Here is a 20578-nt window from a genome sequence, read left to right on the forward strand (position 1 = left end):
GCACAAGGTTTGTATAATGGAGGATGTTGATCTTGGACAAGAACGTAGAGCAGGGATGACCAACCTGCGGCTCTCCAGCTGTTGTAGAACTACAACTTCCACCATGCCCTGCTGTAGGCAGCATGGGAATGCTGGGAGTTGTAGTTTTGCAACAGCTGAAGAGCAGTAGGTTTGCCATTCCCGACGCAGAGCAAGGGTAGGGTGGTAGACAGGAGCGAGGAAAGAAATATAGGGCAGTGCAGCACGTTTTACATGTTTATGGGTTTTATTAGGACGTTTAGACGGTAGGATTTTTGGAGGAGGTTCTTTCCTGCAGGTTTTCCAGCCAAAGCTAGGAGAAGATCTAAAAGGAAGAAGTATAAGCCCATCCTTTGTATTTCTGATTTCTTTCAAATCCATTTCTGGCTTTCGCTGAAAAACCTGCAGAAAAATCTGCCTCAAATCCTTCTCCAAAAAAGTTCAGTAGATTCAGTGTGAACTTACCCTCAACTGTATCCTAAACTCAATGGGCAACCAGCGTAGTGAATGGACCAGGGTAAGACAGCTGTCGGCCATGTGACAGCTACCTTACAGACCCTTTCACACACAATTGGGTAAGAATACACAAGTCCTTTATGGGGAGAGGGAGGACAGCCATTGCCAGACATCTCTGGCGGCAGCTCATCTACCCAAGAATAATAGTATTAGGCCTCATGAATACAACAGTTTTTGTGGTCCGCTTCCAAGCCGGATCTGTTTTACCGTTCCGTGGCCCGGCAAAAAAAAAATATAGCATGTCCTATTCTTGTCCGTTTTGCAAATTGTGGAAGGCACATGGGCGGCTTCCGTTTTTTTTCGGATCCGCGGTGTGCGGACCGCAAAAAACGCCACAGTCGTGTGCATGAGGCCTTAGGCAGCTGAAATCCAACTACCCAATCCTTACCTCCCCTGAAATGAAAGGAATTGAGAGGCTGGCATGCACATTAGATAGTTGGCCACTGTGGCAAGTGATTGGCCGAGTAGTAAGTCCAAGTGTCTCCTGTGTGTTTGGCCCCGGAGTGGGACATAGAGCAGCGTCGGATGGCATTTGTGGTGGAGTTGAGGAAAATGTTCTTTATTTTTTAATGCATTCTAACATTTTGAATACATTTTTGATGGTTATTTTTAAATTTCCCATATCAATATTTATTGCATCCTGCAGTTTTCGCACTGGCCACCAAGTCTAATAGGCGCCACTTCTTAGTGTGTACAGATCATTTTACTGTAGTTACCTACTTATTTATATATAGAGAGAGGTGATAGCATTACAGGCATAATTACAGTAACAGATAAGACAGGTCCCACCATTCACAATAGGTGATTGTCAGAGTTCATCTATTCTTTCCTTGTACAACGACTGCAGTTTAGAAGACTCTCCAATAGTCAATGAGGTCCCCCCCCCCCACCATTGTGTCTATGGCCCATAGGGCTGACGTAAAGCAATTTTTTTTTAATGCTGTGTAAATACTGTTAAGAACAGCTAAGGTAAGATGGCTGCCCCCATAAAAATGTTCATAATAAAAAAAAAAAAAAAAAAAAAAAAAAGGATTAGGTAAAAAGAATGTGTTGCTGCTGTCAAAGCAGAGAGGGAGGGGCTGGCCACAGAAAGGAGTGGAGCTTGTGTGCAACAAGAGCGAAGGTGACGCCCTCATTGCACCAAAGGCCTAATCTGCATATTAAGAAAGTATCCTAATTTGGGAACACAGCCAGAAGGTGAGCCACTGCCTTGCAAATAGATGGATATGGAGGTTGATGATGACAGATTTCCCAGAACAAATACCCTACACGCTCATGCACACAACCATATGTATTTTGCTGTCTGCAAATTGCAGCTATGCAAAATATGGATACTGTCCATGTTGCATCCGCAATTTTTGCCCAAAAACTCCAATGGGTCTGGATTTTGTGGCCAACAGACATACGGTTGTGGAAAGCACACAGATCATCCATGTTGCAGTAGTATGTCCTTCTCCAAAAAGATAGAACCACAAAATGTGGACCATGAACCAGTCATTGGAGGAAATCCATGTACTATGCCGAGTGGCTAAAAACCAAACTGGCTTGCTTAATTAGGAATATCTTATTGTGGAGCCAGTACTGCTACTGAAAGTGTATATATATATATATATATATATATATATATATATATATATATATATATATATATATATATATATATATATATATATTATAAAACCTATATACAGTACTTCAACTTTATCCTTTTAAAATAAAACATTTGCATAGCTTTCCATTGCATGCCAGTAAGTGGCATTTCATCCTAGACACTGGGGCTCTGTGACCTAGAATTGTTATCAATCCTGCTCTGACCCTGGCCAGTTACTGTCACACTCCCACACAAAATATTTGCTCAGATTTCTGTTCCTAAACTCTCACAAACATACAACGGAAATGAACGCACACTCTAAAAGGCCAATCTTAAGAAAAATGCTGGGCATTAAACTATTTTGGCTTCTGGATCATGAATAATACAAGACAAAGGGTCAACCAGCTACACTGATGCTTCTAACCTGTGCCAGTCACTTCAATGGTTGCCCATCCTCCACAGAATACAGTTCAAACATCTCACCCTCACCCACAAAGCTCTCCGCAGTGCTGCACCTCCATACATCTCGTCCCGTATTTCCGATTACCACCCTACTCCTGCCCTCCCTTCTGCCAGTGGTCTAAGATTAACATTTTCCATAATTCATACCTCTCACACCCATCTTCACGACTTTTCTCGAGCTGCACCTACTCTCTGGAATGCTCTGCCCCAGAATACTAGGTCAATTCCCAACTTCCCTACCTTCAAACGTTCCTTAAAAACACATCTTTCCAGACAGGCTTATCATGCTTCCTAAAGTGATTCTCCTCTTAGTAAAAACAACTACCCCCACCAACTCTTATGCTTCAGACCTGAACTCGATCTTCTGACAGTAATCCCCACACCCAAAGCACTAGCACATGCAAATTATCCTAAACCACTCCTTTTAGTAGAAAGATGGCTGGACACTTGAGATAATCAACTACCTTTTGTGCAGAAAAAAAAATAATTGTGGCATTCTATTTCAGTACTATAGAGATAATAGATAATCTCTTGAGCAATAAACAATTTGTGTGTCTACATGAATGAGTACCCGATGAACAAGCATTTCACTCAGTCATCGGGTAATCAGTGGCACTCTTTGACCATTACCGATTCTGGTGGTCTTTGTTTCTATCACTGATGCTACCTCGGAAAAGGGGAAATTTATTTTAAACTGGCCTTCTGGGCCCCTATATAAAATGCACAGGGGAGTAAGGTGCTACCAAAATCCCTTGAGGGCAAAAACAATTGAGCATTTTAAAATTTAACATGCCCGACCCTTCTTTCTCCCCGACAGCAGACAATGGGTCAGAAGTGAACATCACATGAGATAATTGGCTGTCCCACTGAAGTCGGCAAATTTGGTCGATATTCATCTAATGTATACAGCCACCTTTAGGGTACGTCCACGTGGGGCATGGACACTGCAGATTTTACGCCACTGAACCATGTCTGAAATTAGCAGTAACTGGATATGATTTAAGTAAATTTTTATTAACTTTTTTTAAATCGGTGTGAAATCGATAGGGAAATACGTGCAGTGCAGATTTTAAATCTGCAACATGATAATTTGCAGATTATATGCCAATAATCGCTCCATGTAAAGGAGCTGTTGATCACCTGATAAATGAGTATCTTTCAGGTGATTTGTTGGCAACACCATGCTCTGTGTAAAGAGGGAGATGGGCTACCAACAAAAAAATTAATCTGTGTGGGCATGAACAATCACAGTGGCGATCATTCATCCCCATACCGAGCGATTGCTGCACATAAATGTAGTTAATAGACCTGCCCATACTGCTACCCTTTTCAGAAAGTGGCAAACAAACTGCATTTAAGCAAAAGTTTGTGAAAATAGCATTTTAAAAGTCCTAAAAACCTGTGGTTTGCACTTTTTCTTTATGCCAGTTTTCTGGCATAGGGGGTTAATAAATCTCCCCCTCTATTGCTAATCATTGCCCTTAAATAATAAGTGCACTAAGCAATGAAGGCCCAATTCTCAGGTTGGAGGGAAGGGTAGGTATCCGGTGCACTGGAAGGGTTAAAGCGTCATTATCAAACCATTATAAATACTAGCTTAGACATCCCACACACACAATCTTCCATATGCCATAGGCAGGAGCCATTTGTGTACACTCCAAAAGGAGTGGAAAATAAAAAAAGGTCTCCATCCACAGCCAAGTGATGTCTGAGATGATTCATTTGTACTTCAGCTCACGCTGTTCTCCTACAATACAAGCTTAAAAAGAAAACGCAACCCTTATCTGCAGAGAGCGGTACATTTTGTACAATGTACTTCATATTTTCACTGTCTGCAGTAAATTACCAGAAACAAAATGCCAGGAGGAATTATGCTCTCCGCCATAAGGGAAAAAAATAAAAAGAATCTACTTGTACATGACCTTTTTACCTCTTGCAAAATTGGAACAGCCCGTACCGATGATGCCCAGTGTAAAAGCACTCGCTACAACTCAAACAGTACAACGTTTGTAATGTAAAGCTAAAGTTTAAGGTGGGAAATAAATACGAACGTCTCCATAGTGTTAGTTACCTTCGGCCATATAGGTTTTATTGAGATAAACAATAGGAAACATCCCAAAAAGTTAGGTGCCAGTTGAAAACTTCTAGGCATGCTGGCTACTGAGATTAGTCCAGACCAGTTCTTGCACTAAAAAGGAGTTGTCCCATGAGGATTCCAGCTCTCCAACCACCCACATAGACCGAGACTTTGGATCCCCTCTCTACAATCATGACAGAGCTGTTTCGGTTATCAGCATGGCCATGTAGGACATGGTTGTCCGCTCATCCAAAAGGTGAGGCTGCCAACCACGTTCAACTTTCCTCTAACGTGGACACCTCAAAGCCTCCATGAAAAAAGTACAAGTGCCAAGCGCCAGAGGACAATACCTTGAAACCATATATGAAAAGGCTGCCACAAGCATCTATGGCTGTCCTACGCAACATCTGTTCAAAGTTGGGGGATTCACGGATAAAAATGCAATAAAACAACCCCCCCCCCCAACATGTTTAGCCAGCTCCCTGATGACACTATGGAGCTGGCAAAACCCACAGCAGTACAGTCTTCATATTCACCCTGTAAGCGCCCAATAACCAGGTTTTTAAAGTACTGGATCTTAATGCATTTAGAATAAAAGTTACGTTGTGTGAGCATAGCTTGGTAGATAGAAAATAAAAGGGCATCATTAGTCTGGCGGCAGAAGCTATATACTAGAAGGAACTCATACCCACTATCTACCCCTAGTCAATTTTGTTTTGAGTAAAAAAAATTCTCACAAGTGACATTTCTGTGCCTCCACGCCACTTTCCTGAAAAGGGTATTGGGGAAGGGGGGGGGGGGTGTTGATGAGGACAGGGGAGTGGGAGCGGTCAGTGGGTCCACCACATTTATCTTTATTTGCACCAGTTTTCAGGCACAAATGAAGATGGAAATCTATGGCCATAGATTTGATTCTAGCACATGCGCCTAATATATGACGACGCCTGTATCGTCCAGCAGCGCAAGGGACTTTAAAGACCAGTATACAACATCAGACTTTGATAATTCTCCCCATTATACATTATTAGTAAATTTTCGCCAGTGTTTTTCTGTGCAAAGTATATGGAATCACATCTAACTATTTTCTGCAAAGAAAAAGCTGTAAAAAAATAACCCTGCTCACCTCCCCAAACTCTGCAATCCTGAGAAACCGAACCAGAAAGAACATATCTGCACACGCTGTGCCTCGCTCTATGCCAGGCTAGCTCTGAATGATCACAGCTGAAGGTCCCTGGCCCAGGCTTCAAAAAGCAGCAACATTTTGTGATAACAAGCCATGATTTCTAACTCCACTTTGTAACACACAGATCCTCATACATCACTGCTAGTCTGCTCTCTGGCCGACACCTCCAAAATCACAGATCGCTGTACTAACAGTAGGTTAAGTCTTACAGGAGGAAGGAAATAAAGACAAGTTCCGTAGAAGAAAACCCCACTGGCTGCGGACAAAAGGACAGCAAACAATTACCCAGAGAAGTCATGAGATCACACACCAGACAAATGGAGATAGCAACTTGACATCCACTACAACCTACACGTGACGTCATCGAATTAAGTCACTGGATGTATCAAAATAGGCATGGAAGCCAATGACAAGTACATAGGTCTATTACTAGTCAGACCACACGTGGAACTTTGTGCACAGTAGTGGGCACCTGCGTATAAGGTCATACAGTAGCCATGGTGGAGAGCAGTACCAGTATGAAAAAAAAAAAAAAAGCTTATGGGGGCACACATCTTGTGGTCCACAAAACATGGATCAGCAAAATACAGATCATGTCTGTGTTGCATCCGTTTGTTTTTCTTTGGACACATTGACTTCAATAGATCCGTGGTCCAAACCTGCGGCCAAGAACAGGACATAAGGATGTGTAAAGCACGTGGAAGAAATTAGTGTGCTTTCTGAATGTATGTCCCTTCCGTAAAAGACAAAATATGTTCTATTCTCCCTTGCAAATGTGAACAACGGACATACAGAAGTGAATGGGTCCACACAAAAAACACAACGGATGCAATATGGATGTCATCCGTGCTTTGCGAACTGCAATATACATACACTGTCCAGTAGTGTAAATGCACTCTAAGGGTCGGAATAACTACTAGGCACAAATATATGAATAGACAGTACAGCAGTCTTTCTAATGGTCTTACCTAAGCCTGTAACCAAGACAAGAGGACATCCTAGACGTCTAGAGGAAAGTGACAATATCACAAGTTATGGGTACCACAGTTCTAGGAGATGGGATGTTCATCCAGGGACTTATCTTAATTGCCATATTTGGAGTCAGTAAAGTTTTTTTCCTTAAAATACAGGTTAAAGAGGTATTCCCATCTTTGACATTGGGGGCCTATCATTAGTATATGCCCCCCATGTCTAATAAGTGAAAGTCCCACTCTGAGACCCAGACGTATAATTAGAAGGGAGCCCGCAAAGTGCTGAAGGGTGCACCATGCATGTGCGGCTGCCCTCCATTCATTTCTGTGGCAGCAACGAAAATAGCCAAACACTCGAAAGTCCCATTGAAATTAATGTGACGTGCTCTGTGCAAGTGCTACCAATGCGCCATTCATTTCTTTCCGGCTAATGGAAATAGCCAAGTCAGCGTTCTGCCATTTTCAGTGGTCCCACTGAATGGAGGGTGGCTGCCCTCCAGCACTTTTGCGGGCTCCATTCTATGTAGAGATATGGGTCCCAGAGGTGAGACCCACACCTATCAGACATTGGGGGCATATCCTAGTGATATGCCCCCAATGTCCAAGATGGAAAGACCCCTTTAATTGGCGACTACCAACAGTAGGATTACAGATTAGACTTGAAGGACCTGTGTCTTATCCTTATTAAAGGGGTTTCTGGGACTAAAATATTGATGGCCTATCCTCTAGATAGGTCATTAATATCTGATCCAATATCTGGTCCCTGCTGCACAGCTGAGAGAGACCGTAATGGCTATGCTTGGTATTGCAACTTAAAGGGCCTCTGTCAGCAGTTTTGTACCTATGAAACTGGCTGACCTGTTACATGTGCGCTTGGCAGCTGAAGGCATCTGTGTTGGTCCCATGTTCATATATGCCTGCATTGCTGAGGAAGATGAGGTTTTAATATTTGCAAATGAGCCTCTAGGAGAAACGGGGGCGTTGCCGTTGCAGAGAGAGCTGAGTCCATTGCTCCTAGAGGCTCAGCTGAATATATTAAAACATCATCTTCCTCAGCAATGCAGGTACATATGAACATGGGACCAACACAGATGCCTTCAGCTGCCAAGTGCACATGTAACAGGTCAGCCAGTTTCATAGGTACAAAACTGCTGACAGATGCCCTTTAATCCTATGACTGAGCTGCACAAAGGCCATGTGGCCAATTGACTTCTTCTAATAGCTGTTCGGTGGGGACACAGAGTCAGACCCCCACTGATCAGTAATTGAGTACAAGTCATCAATGTTTAAATCCTGGAAAACCCCTTTTAACTATGTAACAATCAGCTTAACATGTCAGGGGACCATCTTCAGATGAACAGTGTGGCACACGAGAAATCAGTCATCAGATTGTAATCTTGTTAACCACTGGATTTAAGATTGAAAAAGGACAGGATCAGAAGATTACAAGCCGGCAGAAACATTGCTAGCATGTGTTTGCCATGAATAGAACTACTAATAGGAAAAGGTTCCACATCAGCCGCAGTCTTTTGCCAGCATGACCTTGCCGGATCAGCTTTTTCCATTATTTCAGAAGTTGACAATATTAAATAAGCAGGGAGATGAGGAAGCTGAGAAGTATACTACATGTGCAGCCACAACATTTGCAATGAAGATATCAGGTTCTTAAGACCTTGTTGCTTAGAAACCCAGATGACAAAGGTGGGGGGATGTTACCATAGTTCTCCGGTCTAGAAAACAGCCGATACAAGATTGCGTTTCTCTCAGCAGGTATTTAGGCTATGAAACAAAAAAAAAAACACAACTCAAAATGACAATTTAGCAATCCAAACCTAATCCTGAATAGTATATGCAAACCCACCAGACCGAACTAGATCTGACCAGGAATGGTGACAAAAGCCAATGGGGAAGACGAGATACGTCACTTCTGTGTCACTCGTCTGAATCAATTAGCACATCAAAATCAAAATAATGTTATTCTCTAGCTAAAGCGCAATAATCCTTAAACTGAAAAAAATAAAAATAATAATAATAATATTATATATATAATATTATAATAATATATACACACATACATACACACACACACACTTTATCACTACATAGAAAAAAATAAAGTCGCTACTGATTTAGGCGCATTGTTACACACATGACTGACCGCTGTACGAAGACAGAAAAATAAAAGCTTTTATGGAGGAAGGTGAAAAAATGTCCAATGTAAATGGCAGGAAGGTGAATACCGCAGCACAGCTGGCCGCAGACTCTGCTTATACCATTAAGAATAATATGAGCATCTTCTGTTGCTCAGCAACTGGAAACATCCCGCTAGCCATCCTGCTTACGTATTTCTAATAATGGTACAACAGCAAAAAAGCAGTTACAGTGCACATAAACAAATACAGCGACTTACCTACAAACAGTTGGGAGGAGGGGAAAAAGTAACAGCTGCCACTTGGCCCTGTTGTCCAAATCCCCTTGCTAGATAGATACAGTACTGTGAGAAAAGAAAACTTTTAGGAAATTGTCGGAAAAAAGGCTGCAGAGTAAGAATTCTTTCAAAAATATAAGTGCTAGTTTATTTTTAACAACTAAATGTAAAGTGAATGAACAAAAGTGAAATCTAAATTAAATCAATATTTGGTGTAACCACCCTTTGCCTTCAAAACAGTATCAATTCTTCTAGGTACACTTGCACAAAGTCAGAGATTTTGTAAAATTATAGTCCGATGTATGATTAAGGCTACTTTCACACTAGCGATCGATCGGATCCGTTCTGAACGGATCCGATCATATTAATGCAGACGGCGGGCATCTGCTTGCCTCCAAATCTATTCTGTAGCAGAAGAACAAACCAAAGCATAGTCAATGTAATTCAGAACTATCTTCAGCATAAAGAACATGGAGCCCTGGAAGTGATGATATGACCACCACAAAGCACTGATCTCATCATCATTGTGTCTGTCTGCGATTACATGAAACGACAGAAGGATTAGACCAAGCCTACATCCACAGATCTGTGGTTAGTTCTCCATGACGTTTGGAACAACATCCCCACTAAGTGCCTTCAAAAATTGCGTACAAGTGTACCTAGAAGAATTGACGATGTATTTAAGGCAAAGGGTGGTCACACCAAATATTGAGTTGATTTCAGTTTTTTTCCATTAACTTTGCATTTAAAATGTATAAAAAATAAACTATCAACACTTCCATTTTTAAAGCAGTTCACACTTCAGTTACTTGGTCAGTGGTGTCCATCAGCGATTGTGAGCCTAAACCAATAGTGAACCAAGAGAGATAAGGTATAATGGGAAGATTTCCACTTGTTCAGCGTTTTTGACCCACACCTGGATTTGTCTCACAATAAGGGCTCATTCATACGACCATATGAATGGGTCCACATCCGTTCCACAATTTGGCGGAATGGGTGCGGACCCATTGATTTCAATGTGGCTGCAAAACATGCGGACAGCACACTGTGGGGTGCCTACATCCGTTCCGGGGCTCCGCAAACAATAGGCATTTCTATAATGGGCCGCCCGTTGCAGAACGCACACGGGCAGCATCCATGTTTTGTGTATCCGCCATTTGCACGGTGCGGTCGAGTGAATGTGTCCAAACTGATGGAAATAACTATCTAAATAACTGAAGTGTGAACCCAGACTTTATTTGCAGCATTTCTTTCCACACCTGCCTAAAACTTTTGAGCAGTCCTATATGCATGCGTGTACAGAGATGACATTTGCATAACATCACATCCAGTGACCTCACACTCAAAGCTTTTTTGAGTCCCACTTTTATCTCAGATGCAGTGATAACAGATTGGTCTGGAGACCATGTGGACAATGCTATTAAGAGGACTTCACAAGGGAATATCACACCGGTCCTATTCCCAGGATTATGGTATTGAGTGACATAACATACAGTAGCTGAACCCCTCTAGTCTTCGTTTCAGGTACACTAAAAACTTGACAATGTATTGATTTGAACGTCGAACCAGTGGTACAGCCATTTCTCCAAAGTGTCTCAGGAGCCATTTTTCAATGCCAGGTTTCATGTTGCTCGGTCTACTCTGATCAGCCTGTGTGGCCTAAACCTGCTACCATGGCCTGCAGTGCCTCTGGACTGGCCTCTCATTAAGCAGATCTGGGACGTCATTGGTCGGCAATTGCAAAGAGAGCTGCCAGAAGCCGATCTTGATGATTTGCATGCCCAAGTACATTCAGAGTAGCAGAAGATTCCTCAGACAACCATTAATAACCTCACTGATAGCATGCCAAGGCGTATAAGTGCGGGTATTACGGCGCCTGGCGCTCATACTTGATACTGAATAAATCACGATGTTTTGAATATTTTGTTTCCATTTTTTATTATTAACATTTCTATTACACACATGTACCGTTCTCCATCCCTCAGAACGTCCAACATTCTTACTTTTCTAAAGACAATTTCTATGTATGGGAAAGCGCTACCTATAGAGGGCTGGATTATTACTCTATGATAATTGCCCCAACATCGATGCCACCATTTCTGATGAGAACCATCAGATGATCATTTTCAGACTGTTCAGTCATTGGCCAGCATAGAAATACAGTCTAATGGTGGAAATGTAACCATGTTAAATATTGCTCAGCAGATATAGACAACATGACTGTTTTGTACTGTACTTTCCTACAATAAAATGGAAGACTGAACCTTTGATCTTTCTTAGCCCATCCCCCCACCCTCTTCCCAGCAGATCACGTCTTAATCCGTAATTCCCAAAGGCAAACAGAACGTCACCTATTTCAGAGGCATTTAATGAGATCTGCCAAGAAAGACAGCTGTTCCTACTTAATACATAAAGTTTGCTATAAAACGCTATATCCTGCATAATAAAATGAGTTCTTCCAAATTGGGGAGATACAGATGATCAGCTTGGTTACTGGTATGCACCCCTCCTACTCATTACCACTACCATTAGATTTCCATGATTTTACCTCGTTGGCTTTGTCACAATTCTACAACAATCCAATGTCTAGGAGATGTTTGCTGACATTCGCTGTCAAGTTGGATGTGTAACTTTCCGATCTTAATTTATCATTTGATAAGCAGCACATAACTAGGGCGAGAATGATGACTCCATTGAATAGAGTAATTCGACACACAAAACCTCAAGGCAAATTTTTTGCATCGAGGATTCGTTTGTGTCATGTGACCACGGAGTGGGAGTGAAGCGCTTGCTATTAATCACCGCCACAGTCACCCGCACCGCGCTGCACTTTCCTCCTGACACTAATTACTCGCCGCTCCGTGGTCACCTGCAAAGTCCTTTGACTGCTCGTGTACGCCAATCATGGCAGGGTCTCCCTCTCTCCTTCAAGTACAATGTTCAGTACCGGAGAGCAGGCAGTTACACGGACACCTAGGCTGTAGTCCGCACAGTGCAGGCAGTGCGCAGGACACCTCAGGCTCACAGCAAGGACCCGGCGCGGGAAATTGGAAACTGCATCTGAGAGCCAGTCTATCAGGCGGCCAGTGACACCAGCTCAGTGTTCCACCTCCATTGCTGCCCGTGCCCGAGATAAAAAGCAGAAAACGTGCCCCGCCGCAGCCAGAAGAATGCGGGGTCTGGTTAGACGCGTCTCAGCTTAAGACGAAATGGCCCCAGGTGACTAGCACGTTCATATACGACAATGTAAACGGGATGTTGCTGCTCCTGGCTGGTTAGGTCTGGTTGTAATGTACCAGCGGGGCCACTAGGCTGGCATGTATGTGTAGGGAAGGAAGGTGGCACCATCCTGTGGAGGAGACAGGTGCTCAGGCTGAGAGCCATGGTGTCTGGACCTATGCGCTCTGCTTGCAAGTCACAGGCTGCTAAGCTGGTCTTCTGGAGATGGCAAGCAATATGGCGACCTGTGTGTATGACAAGTACAGCCTTGCATGTGGTACTCTTCACTCAGTGTTCTCCATGCTAACTAAAATTCCCCACTGGCATAGATAGCGCTGTCCTTAGTGCCCCATTGTTTCTGGTCAGTAGTTGTAGAGGTGCTAGATGTGCCCTACCTGAGGGCAGCAGAATCTAGTGACCCTGCACCTCAACCCGAATCTCTGTTGGCAGCATAAGGCCAGACAGCCACCAGTGAGCTTGTCTGTGACAGGTCCCGTGCTGACCTCCCCTTCGCTCACAGCATCGCACAGTATTAGAGCACATTCACACCACTGGATTTATGGGTCTACTCATTGCAGACTCATTCATTTTAATGGGGCCGCAAAAGATGCGGACAGCACACCGTGTGCTGTCCACATCCATAGTTCCGTTACACAACCCTGCCAAAAATATAGAGCATGTCCTATTCTTGTTCGCAATTGCTGACAAGAACAGGCATTTCTATCATAGGGCTGACCGGGGGCGTTCCGCAAAAGGCAGAGCGGACACGGCTGGTATCCCTGTTTACGGACCTGGGAAGGTACCAGTATACTGAAGGCACTGGGGGATAGTGGAACTGATGGCACTGGGGGGGAACTGATGGCACTGGGGGGAACTGATGGCACTGGGGGGAACTGATGGCACTGGGGGGAACTGATGGCACTGGGGGGAACTGATGGCACTGGGGGGAACTGATGGCACTGGGGGGAACTGATGGCACTGGGGGGAACTGATGGCACTGGGGGGAACGAAGGGTGTTGGGGACTAATGGCAGGGGGTCTGATGAGTTTTTATAAAGGAAAACAGTCTATTAATTCATTTTTTCTTACTAGAATACTCGATTAATCATAAAAAATAATCGATAGAATACTCTATTACTAAAATAATCGTTTACTGCAGCCCTACACACAACGGATCTGAAAGCAGGCGAAATCTGCTCTTGGGGTAGAAGATGACGCAATCTAGCAATTGGCAAAGGTTTGTCGTATTTAGGCCTCATGTACACGACTTTTTTTTTTTTTTAAAGGTCCGCAAAAACGGGGTCCGTAGGTCCGTGATCGTTTTTTCGTCCGTGGGTGTTCCTTGATTTTTGGAGGATCCACGGACATGAAAAATGAAAAAAAAAAAATCTAAGTCAAGTTTGCTATTGAAATTATAGGAAAAAACGGACATGGATCACGGACGCGGATAACAATCTTGTGTGCATCCGTGATTTTTCACGGACCCATTGACTTGAATGGGTCCGTGAAAAAAATAGGACAGGTCATATTTTTTTCACGGCCAGGAAACACGGATCACGGATGCGGCTGCCAAACGGTGCATTTTCCGATTTTTCCACGGACTCATTGAAAGTCAATGGGTCCGCGAAAAAAAACGGAAAACGGCACAACGGCCACGGATGCACAACGCTCGTGTGCATGAGGCCTTAAATAAACTATCCAATTTTCCTGCTAGTTTGGAAAAGTCCCAGGAGTCATATATTGAATTAGCACAAGTTCTACTTCGATACAGCTGCCACAAGCGCACGTTGTGCATGGGTGGTCGTTCACCTTAAAGGGATTTCTGGGACTGCTACTGGGGATACTGATAACATATCCTCATGATAGGTCATTAATATGAGATTGTGGAGGTCCAACAATCGGCAGGCAGCTGTTCCAGGCATCTATACAGTGGACAAAGCCAAAAGAAGTGCATGTCTCAGCCATTGCGTAGCGCCAGTGCCGAGGTTGTGCGGCTCATTTGCAGTTTGCTGGAACTGGAAACTACACAGTGTGTGGAGCCTTCTGCTTGCGGCTACATCCACTGCTCCACAGGGGTGCTGGTTGTCAGACCCCCACTAATCTGATATCTATTACCTATCCTGAGGAATCCTGGAAAACGCCTTGATTGGTGGCCATATAATACTACAGTTATCCTGCAAGCAAAATGCCTGGCTGTAGTTTTCCTGGCAAAATCCGCTTCTTCCAAGGGGAGCTTGCAATGAGACCCAGTTTGATGAGACTGCAACTTTAAAAATTCAACTCAAATGCAGCAGGAAGCTTAAAGGGGTTGCATCATATGAGACAATGGGGGGCAATATCGCTAGGATATGCCCCCATTGTCTGATAGGTGCGGGTCCCACTGCAGAGACCTGCATGTATATCGAGAACGGTGCCCCAAAAGTGGTGGAGGGCGCACTGAGCAGCCTCTTTCCATTAATTTTTTATGGGGCCACCAAAAATAGTCAAGTGCTGGCTCAGCTATTTCAGTCGGGCCTATAGAAGTGAATGGTCCCATTCACTACTATAGCGAGAGTGCTTGGTGGTGGTCAGATCGGAGTCCTCCAGCCACCACATTGCAGGGCTCCGTTCTTGATATAGGTGCGGGTCCCAGCGGTGGGACTCTCACCTATAACACAATATCCTAGCGAGATGAGGCAACCCCTTTAAGCATTTTAGGGCATGATACAGAGTTTCAAACCACAGCGTGCCTCATCCAGTAGACATGCCTCAACGTTTCTGCCAAGTACAAACCACATCTGAACTTGGGGTCCTTTAACACTGGCAGAAAATTTGAGTACCGCGCAGCGGAATTGTTAACACTGACAGACCTATTGAACAAAGCGCTCTTCGTTAGTTTAATTAGAGCCTTCTGTGGCCCTTTCAGCTGCACGGTGCTTGAACACAGCAGGGCCACATCACAACACACACCATGTGGTCGTACCGTTACACTGGGCAATTACCAGGCATGACCAATTGTTTAAAACTTGTGATTGTTTGTGCAAACCACTTTACAAGAAGGAATGTGCTGCCGACAAGTTATAACAGCTGAACGCATGTGACCAGGCCCCGTCCAACCATGGTGCTCGATGCCACATGATTTTACTGTGAGTGGGCACAGTCTGCATTCAGCTGTACCACGTGCTCTTAGTTTGTTGATTTCATCTTTTAAGGTATCGTTCATCATTCGATCATTTACATCAATCAATTTTCAGGAATAAATGTTCATATTAAAGATGCTTCTGTGGGCTATCAGGTCCGCCCCTCCACAGCGCAAAAAGACAAAACATGTCCCATCTCTTGCGTATCTTGCAACGGGACCGCATCCGCAGCACGGAGTGCACACCGCAGATGCCTGTGCACTGTGGACCACTATTTGAGGTCCGCAGCACGGACAAGGAGCCCTTAAGTTCAGGTGCCCACAGTGACGCGCTGTGCACAGACACAGACCTGCTCCCTCAGGTTTGTGCACGAAAAATCAGCATAGCGCTCCTTTCATGTGCTGGCATCAGTCTCAGGGAATGAACTGCGCATGCGCTAGCTTTGTGACGTCGGGGAGCAAGGAGGAGATTCGGAGGATGCGGGCGGTGCTGGGCTCCTTCACAGTGGGCGTGGCTGGGCTCAGAGTCAGAGAACACTGGACTCATCTCGCAAGCATGGAGGAGACAGGACTCATCTAAGGTTAATTTACATATGTATAAAATCGGTTTTATTACACAATAAAAGCACACAGAGCTATGGGGACTGGGTATTGCGGATGTGCTAGCGGCGATCTAGCAGCCAATGTCCTCAGCTCTATTCCCAAAATCCCGGTGACAGGTTCCCTTTAAGACCGCTTCCAAGCTGGCTTACATTTAAACAATTTTCTATGCGCAAAAAAAAATGATGAAAGATAGGCCTGCCGACCCGTCCTCTTCTCCACCACACCTACTTTTTTAGACCCTTGATGAGCGGGAAAAAGTCACAGATTGCAGTGCAAATCACCTTTTTGCTGCAATCTGCACCAGAAATATGCATAATATAGGAGTATTTCTGGATAGTAATGACCCCCCTCAGTGTGACTATAGTACAATATCAAGACAGCACTACTCACTGAGCAATCTCAGATAGTCCAATATGTGGCGGTGCCCGCAGTGTCGAGTCCCGGCCTCTGGGTCTCCTCACATGAGGATCAAAGATGAAATAACCGCATTCCTCTGGAATTTATTGACACCGAGGGCAGCAACATTTCGACCGCACTGGTCTTTTTCAAGCTTGGTGTGACCCTGGGTTCACACCTGAGCGTTTTACAGCGCGTTCCTACGAGCTGTAAAACGCTCAACAAGGAGAAACCAATGATTCCCTATGGGCATGGTTCTCACCTGGGCGTTTTACAGCGCGTACGATCGCGCTGTAAAACGCCCGACGCCCCAAGAAGTACATGAGCTTCTTTGGGGCGTCTTGCCGCGCGTTCCCATACATAGACTTTCGGGAACGCGCGACAATGGGCGTTTGCTTGTCTGTATGCACTATTGCAAACGCCGGTACAATCGCGCATACAGAGTGCTCCATCGCGAACGCTCAGGTGTGAACCCAGGGTCAAGGACATTAAATCGTTGGAGTGCTGCGGTTATTTTGGATTCCCCCTCAGTGTGAGTTATATGGTTACCAAGTAAAAAAATTATTCTGATAATAAACATTACATAAAATGGGTATTTCTCATTTTAAACATTTATAGCACATCTACAGTATAAGCTTGATAGATCGTGACCCCCTCATATCTAGCGAATTAGGATCCAATTAACCCTAGTCGGCAATACGCAAGAGCGCTATAGAAAGGGGTGAGGTGGGGTCCGCACCTAACAGACATTTCAGACAGAATACACTAGCATATCTTTATATGGACAAGAATCTGTCGGGTCACCGGGAAACGACTTTTACAAACAGTAACAATCCCTTTCCATTGTGCGCTTTTTCCAAGCACAGGCATAAAGGTGAAATAACAGATGTCTTGGAAGGTCATTCTGCCCCAGAGATTTTCAAAATGTGTTTCTTTGCACAACCAGTCAATCAGCACACAATCCAATTGTAACTTATCCGGATAACGCCAACGCTACAGGTGGGTCGCAGTTTTAACATGATTTCCAAATACTGCGTTAAAAACGTCACCAAGCTAGTTTGTCGGGCGATTGCATCAGTAAATGCATCCTTTGTCAGCAGTACATCACTCCTGTTTAACCCCTTCCAGACTTTCTCCATACATGTACGGTGCAGCGGGAAGAGTTCCCGACCCGCAGCATACACGTATGGCGCAACAAAAAAAATAAAATAAATAAATAGGTCATCATGTCCCCAACAGCAGGACATCTTAGCTAAAGGCGCAAGGGAGTTGTACCACCCCCCTGATCGCTGCGACCAGCTGGTCACCGCTGACTAGCCAATCGCAGCTTCCTCGCCACACTGTAAAAGCCACATCGAGGGCACATCAGCCAATCGCAGCGCAAGAGGGGCTTGTAAAATACTGTGCGGTGGTCTGCTGGAATTTCAAACCTGCTGCAAATGAACAATTGGTTATGATTACTGCAGCACTTACAGGGTCTTTGATCTCCAAGTCCCAATTCCAGTCCCCAACGCTGAGCCATCGGTGATCGCTTTCCTGTCACTTCCCCCCTTCCCCAATCCTGTACCAATTTTTCTGCGCGAAAGCTGTGCTCATTTTGAAAGGTCTTTGCTCTTGTCTCAAAATAATCCACAATCGTATGTCACTACATCATGCAGTTATTTCTTGTTTACTCCTTAAGACATCCAGTTCTGGGCTATGATCAAAAATATCCCCACTCCTAACCCCCTCCTAGCCTCTTCACTGCTCCACCCAATGCAGCAAATGTCATTTTGTACAAGCGAGTGCAGTCTTTTTCCCAAACCCTTTATTGAAGAAGCGTTCAATGCATAAGACTATATGGCAGGACGCAAGTAAAATGAAATATAGCGTCAGTACAGTCAAAATGTAGTGATAGATAAAGGTACAAAAAAGAAAGAGAACCACAAGCATAAAGAACTGACTAAGCGTAGTGCACGAGGAGCAGTCTGCTTTCATAATTACTTGGCTTCCCCATGTAATACAAAGTCTGGAGCATCTATTTTTAGGGCGCCATGCTGTGCCATTCCTTTATTATTCCTGCTAGAAGTTACGAATGAAATACTAGCTGTTTGCAATGAAGGTCCATCTGGGTGTTACCAGTTGGGGGGGGGTTGTCCCTGCACAGTGTTATACTATCCAGTCAGTGCTGTAAGTGGTAGACTGTGCAGAGACACATCCCCTACTGGTAACACCCCGATGGCCCTTCATCGCAAACTGCTATAATTTATTCATAACTTCTAGCAGGAATGACAACAAAGGGTCATAATAGATGCCCAGAATTGTTAAAACAAGTAGGTTCAAGTTACACATGTGCTTTAAAGGGGTTGTCCGGGGTCAGAGCTGAACCTGGACATATCCCCTTTTTCGACCAGGCAGCCCCCTCCGATATGACCATCAGAGCATTTCATACTCCGATGCTCTCCCTTGCCCTGCACCATACAGCTGGTTTTGTTTATATTTTTACATTGCTAGGCGGAGGCTTCTGCCTAGCAGTTTTGCCAGTGATGTCATCGGCACTGATAGTCGGGCTTTAGGCTGGGTTCAGACCTGAGCGTTTTGCAGCGCGTTCCTATGCGGGCAAGAACCAATGATTCCCTATGGGAATGGTTCTCACCTGAGCGTTTTACAGCGCGTACGATCGCGCTGTAAAACGTCTGACGCCCCAAGAAGTACAGGAGCTTCTTTGGGGCGTCTGGTCGTGCATTCCCGTACATAGACTTCAGCGGGAACGCTCGACAATGGGCGTTCGCTTGTCTCTGTATGCGCGATTGCAAACGCCCGTACAATCGCACATACAGAGCGTACTTTCAGTACGCTCAGGTCTGAACCCAGCGTTAGAGCTGCCCTAGCAGTTTGACAGGCTAGGGCAGCGGTAAATCCCACCCATTAGTGCCGGTGACATCATGGGGAACACTGCTAGGCGGAAGCCATATGCCAGAGAGATCATCCAGCTACTCACCAACTAATTTTAATTCCCCCACCTTTAGGTTGAGTAGTAAAGAGGCCATAACAGAAATTAGCGTGTGGGGGGGGGGTAAGACAATTCGTTTAATTTGTCGTCAATGGCGTTAACTTTAATAGAAGACTGAACTCCAGACCAGACGAAAGTTTACTGTAAATAGCTCCCATGAGCCTTTTTTATATTGGTCTCCAGCACAAGCGCCTAAGGCCCCTTTCACACGAGCGACGTGAACGCATAGCACCCGCACTGAATCCGGACCCATTTATTTCAATGTGTCTGTGTACATGAGCGTTTCTTTCAGGCATCACTTGTGCGTTGCGTGAAAAAAGCAGCATGTTCTATATTCTGCGTTTTTCACGCAGCCCTGGCCCCATAGAAGTGAATCAGGCTTCATTAAAAAGGCATTGCATCCGAAAGCAAGTGCGGATGCAATGCGTTTTTCGCTGATGGTTGCTAGATGTTGTTCGTAACCCTTCAGGCTTTTATCACGCGCGTGAAAAACCACATCAAAACGCATTGCACCCGAGCGGAAAAAACTAAACGCAATTGCAGACAAAACTGACTGAACTTGCTTGCAAAATGTTGCGAGTTTTACTGAAGGCACCCGGACCTAATCCGTCACGCTGATGTGAAAGAGGCCTAAAAGTTGGAACTCTCCATGAAAATGTGTTTTCTATTAACACAAAGCAAACAAAACTGTAGAGAGGAGATAAAAACTAAAGTGGAAGGAGAAATAATGCAGCCGCTCCGAAACAGGGGAGAAATCTATGCAAATGCAAACTAACCCAGAAGAGATAACATAATAATGGTTCAAAAGACTCCCTTATCAGGTCAAGGACAGAAGCCATTGTTAGCAGAGGGAGGGGGAAGTGCCAAGAGGGAACCAAGGACTGCGTAGTCCAAGATCTCGTCCGAGAAGGAGGGTAAAGCCTGTATTACACCGGCCGACTGAGCAAGCAATTGTCCGGAGGGAAGCGTTCCTTCTCGGCAATCGCTTGCTCGCTAGCGGAGGGG

At 44.6% G+C, this 20578-nt stretch overlaps 1 protein-coding gene across 6 annotated transcripts in view; it reads right to left on the reverse strand.

Moving 5' to 3' along the window:
- Window positions 1-20578, reverse strand: part of GREB1L (GREB1 like retinoic acid receptor coactivator) — a 115902-nt gene that overhangs the window by 86857 nt on the left and 8467 nt on the right. The window contains exon 1 of one of the 6 annotated variants that reach the window (XM_044294467.1): window positions 18055-18201. The exons of the other annotated variants lie outside the window; for them this stretch is intronic. The gene's annotated coding sequence lies outside the window, so the exon portion shown is untranslated. Of the gene's footprint in view, window positions 1-18054; window positions 18202-20578 lie in introns of those variants that run through there. 6 annotated transcript variants of the gene reach the window in all.

Source organism: Bufo gargarizans, chromosome 5, assembly GCF_014858855.1.
Source record: "Bufo gargarizans isolate SCDJY-AF-19 chromosome 5, ASM1485885v1, whole genome shotgun sequence".
In the NCBI taxonomy this organism is placed as follows: domain Eukaryota; kingdom Metazoa; phylum Chordata; class Amphibia; order Anura; family Bufonidae; genus Bufo; species Bufo gargarizans.